General features: G+C 48.8%; 1 long non-coding RNA gene across 1 annotated transcript; it reads right to left on the bottom strand.

Moving 5' to 3' along the window:
• LOC149128964 (uncharacterized) lies at window positions 1-3,318 on the bottom strand. The gene is made up of 3 exons (XR_016240608.1): window positions 2,885-3,318; window positions 560-665; window positions 1-119 (listed from the first exon to the last, which is right to left on the bottom strand). It is a non-coding gene; the product is annotated as an uncharacterized LOC149128964 (long non-coding RNA).
• Window positions 3,319-6,256: the final 2,938 nt, after the last annotated feature.

Here is a 6,256-nt window from a genome sequence, read left to right as displayed (position 1 = left end):
GTCAACTCGGAATTTCCTTTGAGAACAAGTGTGGACACACCGGCTATGGAGATGAGCACTCGTTTGAGTTTGGTCTGACCAACAGCACATTTCTCGGAGGCTCTCAACAAGCTATGAATCTGCAAAGGAAATTCAGTGAAGTGGCTTAAAATATTACAAACCAACAAAAGAAAAAAAGAAAAGAAAAAGAAACTCTACACCATTTTGATTCCAACATATCTGATCAAACTGATCTTTGTTCTACAATACTAACTTCCTATTTCACAGTGATTTAAAGTTAGAAGATTCATAAAATGTGAGACTTTTTTTTTTTTTATATATATATATCAGGTTTTTAAATAGAAACTTGCCTTCTAACATTTCTGCTGTGTGGAAATGAAATAACAACAACAAAAAATAATAAAGCTTTGGATGTTTTTTCTTTTCTTTTTTTTTTTTTAAACAAGTGAGTAAAATACTATATCAAAGCATTTTCAATGTTAGTAAAGAAAGAGAAATCAATAAAACTTGACATTCAGAAAGAAAACGAATTGCAAATTGCAATAACATACTACCATACCTGAACGAGCTGGGAAATTTCATCGGAGACCTCCACTTGAGTTGCTTCTGGCCGAAACACTTTGTTTCATTTTCTTCTGGACATCTCAACAACTGATGTTGACAAACTGTGTATTAGAAATATTGATCTTACTTAAGTTTCTGTGTAAAGGTAGTATGGGTGGTCTTTCAAAGGTTTCCTATAAGAAACATGGTGACTACAAATGGTAAAGGAAGGAGTAATAGAAACAGGACACATGGATTACTGTTAACCACTAATTCAGTCTCTGCAAATAGCCGGACTGGAAGCCAGTGGTTGTTGTTGAAACTAACAGCAAGTAAAGTAATCTCTTGAGGCTCTAGAGTTCTAGTCGTTGGAGACATCTACATAGCTAGAAACAGCTGCCAAATCACGCACAGATCATAGACACCTGTCTTCCACAGTGAGAAATAGCAGCCAAATCCCGCGCAGATTCTAGGCATCTGTCTTCCACAGCGAAAAATAGCAGCCAAATCCCGTGCAGATCATAGACACCTGTCTTCCACAGCGAGAAATAGCAGCCAAATCCCGCACAGATCATAGACACCTGTCTTCCACAGCGAGAAATAGCAGCCAAATCCCGCGCAGATCAAGAACATCTCTTGAGGCGCCAATAAGCGAAAGTCACCAGAATTAAAAACACTGAACCATTTCATTGTTTAGTACTTAGGCAATGCGTATGCGTACCTCTTCTGAAATAGTTAGTGAAGTCAAATTATCTCTCTTCTTTTATCAGCTGTTGTCGTGTCGTTTTCAGGTAGAAAGGGACAACAGGGTAACCACATAATTAGGAGATGAAAATGAGAGGGGTTAAGTGTTATCCCGGAAAAAGGGGTGGGAAAAAGTGAAGTTTAATGGGTCTGACTGAGTTAAAGGCACCTGTGAACTTGATAGGAAGAACGGGGATTCCTTCAATAAAATACAAATAATATATAAGTATATGCATAATAACAACAAATGGAGCAAAAAAAAAAAGAAAGGGTAGCTGGAATTATCACTTGTTTCTCATAAGGGAGAACATAATAAAACATTAAGTAGCAAGACAAAAACGAAATTGTGGGGTAACTTACGAGCTAAGATGTTACATGGTCAGTCCTTACATATAAGTTTCGAAGCAAGTGAGGGCCATTTCACAAAAAAAGCACTCACCGAAGTTCGTTGTAAATAAACAAGTCCGCCATATCTATCAATGACATTCTACTTCGACAGTCTCACAAGACAACAATGAAACAAGGAACTCAGACGAACATATCCAACAGTCCATATAACACTGTTATATATTAGTATCCTTATGTTAGCGTTAATCAGTGTAAAACCGAAGTATAGGGTGTTAGCTGAGAAATAATAATAATAATAATAATAATAACAAAACACATGCTCATAAGAAGAAGGTCAGATCTATGGCTAAGCAGTTGGTGATGCGAGGTAGCCTTAGCTGTAAATACTGGGAAGGAAAAAATTAATCAACTATAGAAGGGGAATAGGCAAGTATATGCATATATACATGTACATACCCTCATCTACCTGTATATATATATATATATATGCATATCTGGGTACAGGACGTTGCAAACAAAACAATATAACTGGACGACTTCGGGTATTTCTGTGTCAAGTGAGATTAAACGAACTGGGAGGAGGGGTAAGAATAAATTAAAGGGTTGGGTGTCTCGTCCTGTTTTGTTTTTGTGTATTTATGGATTGTGTAAAATCCGCAAAACATTCTTCGAGTTTAAATTAGACAATATAATAATTACTGCCTTAACGCATTTTATGAAATTCATAAAGGCATTGTCTCTGTTGTATCAACTAAACTCGAACAGATGCACTGAAAATAGATGCATTTGATGCATAAAACTTCGATTGTTTTCTGCATTTTACATATACACCTGAAGCAGGTGAGAATAGATCTGTAAGGCTTTTTTTTTCTTCTAGTTTAAAATGAGACATTGTTGGCATGATTTCGTTATATCTATAACGCATAGATACATAAAAACAGACACAGACCGAAGTCGTCGTTGAAAAATGATGAAAGAAATAAGACAAATGAAAAGATGATAGGAAGCTGAGGCAAGGGCGAGGTTTTGGTAGATTAAATGGACTCTGAAGAAGAGACTCTTGGAAATCTTCATTTAAAATGCCAGAATGTATTCTTGTTTTGTTTTTGTTTTTCAGTATAAGTTATATACGGATTATAAACACTCCTCTGATTCTCACAAAAGCGTGTGTGTTGTGGTATGAAGGGAAAATTAAGAAACAGGAGGGTTGACGTTAAAAAAACAAGGAGAAATGAGCTTTTCTTCTTACCTGTCGACAATGTGGAGGGGAAGGTTTTCCTCTCTTCGTTGCAAACACGTTCGCTTTCCATGACATCGAGTTGCCATCTGACCTCTTCCGCTCACCATTACGCATGATCTGATCCTCACTTCCGTAACAGACACCTGACAGAACCGAAACATTCTCTCACTTACGCCTTAATTACAACTTCTGCTCAAATATTTCGTGTTTACAATTGCTGTCTCTGATAATTTTTTAGCTACGAGCGATTAGATTGTTAACATTTCCCCTGTTAATGAATAAACCATTGGAATAAGAGATCCCTTACTTGAGCAATAGGTAAGGGTTAAAGACATGAATACGATCTTGAAGTAAATGATTGCCATACATATACATCACCCTCGTCACCACCGCCGCCATCATACACCACCCTCGCCGCCATCATACATCAACCTCTCAACTACAGCCAACATCATACATCACCCTCTCCACCACCGCCGCCATCATATATCACCCTCGCCACCACAGCCGCCATCATACATCACCCTCACCACCACCGTACCATCATACGTCATACGGTGGTGGCGAGGGTGGCGAGGGCGATGTATGATGGTGGCGGTAGTGACGAGGGTGATGTATGATGGCGGCGGTGGTGGCGAGGGTTGCGTATGATGGCGGCGTAGGTGGCGAGGATTGCGTATGATGGCGGTGGTGGTGGCGAGGGTAGCGTATGATGGCGGCGGTAGTGGCGAGGGTGGCGTATGATGGCGGCGGTGGTGATGAGGTTGATGTGTGATGGCGGCGGTGTAGGCGAGGGTGATGTATGATGGCGGCTGTGGTGGCGAGAGTTGCGTATGATGGCGGCGTAGGTGGCGAGGGTAGCGAATGATGGCGGCGGTGGTGGCGTGGGCGATGTATGATGGCGGCGGTGGTGGTGGCGAGTGTTGCATATGATGGAGAGGGTGGTGTATGATGGGGCGGTGGTGACGAGGGTGATGTATGATGGCGGCGGTGGTGGAGAGGGTGATATATGATGGCGGTGGTGGTGGCGACGGTTGCGTATGATGGCGGCGGTGGTGATGAGGGTGATGTATGATGGCGGCGGTGGTGGCGAGGGCGATGTATGATGGCGGTGGTGGTGACGAGGGTGATCTATGATGGCGAGGGTGATATATATGATGGAGGCGGTGGGGGCGAGGGTGATATATGATGGCGGCGAGGGTGGCGTATGATGGCGTCGGTGGTGGCGCCATACATCGCCCTCGCCACCACTGCCGCCATCATACGCCACCCTCGCCACAACCGCCGCCATCATACGCCACCCTCGCCACCACCGCCGCCATCGTACGCAACGCTCGCCACCACCGCCGCCATCATATATCACCCACGCCACCCTCGCCACAACCGCCTCCATCATACGCCAACCTCGCCACCACCGCCGCCAGCATACATCACCATCGTCACCTCCTTTGCCCTCTTATATCACCACCGCAGCCACCACCTTCACATCTGTAGTCTGTCACCACCAACCCCACCTTTTGTCGTTTACACCGCCATCTCCTTCATGACTGCAGTCGTCGATCGTATGAGGGCGGGGAAGCAGTATTTATGGCGTATGATGGGGGCGGTGGTGGCAATTGCGATGTATGATGGCGGTGGTGGTGGCGCGGGTTCCATATGATGGCGGCGTAGGTGGCGAGCGTTGCGTATGATGGCGGCAGTGGTGGCGTGGGTGATATATGATGGCGGTGGTGGTGGCGAGGTCTGCATATGATGGCGGCGGTGGTGGCGAGGGTGGTGTATGTTGGCGGCGGTGGTGGCGAGAGTGATGTATGATGGCGGCGGAAGTGGCAAGTGTGATGTATGATGCCGGCGGTGGTGGCGAGGGCGATGTATGATGGCGGCGGTGGTGGCGAGAGTGATATATGATGGCGGTGGTGGTGGCGAGGGTTGCGTATGATGGCGTCGGTGGTGGCGAGGGCGATGTATGATGGCGGCGGTGGTGACGAGAGTGATGTATGATGGCGGCGGAAGTGGCAAGTGTGATGTATGATGGCGGCGGTGGTGGCGAGTGTTGCGTATGATGGGGACGGCGGTGGTGAGTGTTGCGTATGATGGAGGCGGTGGTGGCGAGGGCGATATATGATGGCGGTGGTGGTGCCGAGGGTTGCGTATGATGGCGGCGTTGGTGGCGAGGGTTGCGTATGAAGGCGGCGGTGGTGACGAGGGTGATGTATGATGGCGGCGGTGGTGGCGAGGGTGGCGTATGATGGCGGCGGTGGTGGCGAGGGTGGCGTATGAAGGCGGCGGTGGTGGCGAGGGTGATATATGATGTCGGTGGTGGTGGCGAGGGTGGCGTATGATGGCGGCGGTGGTGACGAGGTTGATGTATGATGGCGGCGGTGGTGGCGAGGGTGGCGTATGATGGCGGCGGTGGTGACGAGGGTGATGTATGATGGTGGCGGTGGTGACGAGGGTGATGTGTGATGGCGACGGTGGCGGCGAGGGTGATATATGATGGCGGCGGTGGTGGCGAGGGTTGCGTATGATGGCGGCGTATGTGGCGAGGGTGGTGTATGATGGCGGCGGTGGTGGTGAGGGCGATGTATGATGGCGGCGGTGCAGGCGAGGGTTGCGTATGATGGCGGCGTTGGTGGCGAGGGATGCGTATGATGGCGGCGGTGGTGGCGAGGGTGATATATGATGGCGGTGGTGGTGGCGAGGGTTGCATATGATGGCGGCGGTGGTGGTGAGGGTGGGGTATGATGGCGGCGGTGGTGACGAGGGTGATCTATGATGGAGGCGGCGGTGGCGAGGGTGATATATATGATGGCGGCGGTGGTGGCGTGGGTTGCATATGATGGCGGCGGTGGTGGCGAGGGTGATATATGATGGCGGCGGTGGTGGCAAGGGTGAGGTATGATGGCGGCGGTGGTGGCGAGGGTGGGATATGATGGCGGCGTTGGTGGCGTGGGTGATATATATGATGGAGGCGGTGGGGGCGAGGGTGATATATGATGGCGGCGGTGGTGGCGAGGGCGATGTATGATGGCGGTGGTGGTGATGAGGGTGATCTATGATGGCGGCGGTGGTGGCGTGGGTGATATATATGATGGCGGCGTTGGTGGCGAGGGAACCGTATGATGGCGGCGGTGGTGGCGAAGGTTGCGTATGATGGCGGCGGTGGTGGCGAGGGTGGCGTATGATGGCGTCGGTGGTGGCGCCATACATCGCCCTCGACACCACTGCCGCCATCATACGCCACCCTCGCCACCACCGCCGCCATCGTACGCAACGCTCGCCACCACCGCCGCCATCATATATCACCCACGCCACCACCGCCGCCATCATACATCACCCACGCCACCACCGCCGCAATCATACATCACCATCGTCACCTCC

Source organism: Octopus bimaculoides, unplaced genomic scaffold (genome assembly GCF_046866305.1).
Source record: "Octopus bimaculoides isolate indiv1 unplaced genomic scaffold, ASM4686630v1 contig285, whole genome shotgun sequence".
Lineage (NCBI taxonomy): Eukaryota > Metazoa > Mollusca > Cephalopoda > Octopoda > Octopodidae > Octopus > Octopus bimaculoides.
Note: the sequence above shows the minus strand (reverse complement) of the source record. Positions and strands in the feature narration are given on the sequence as shown.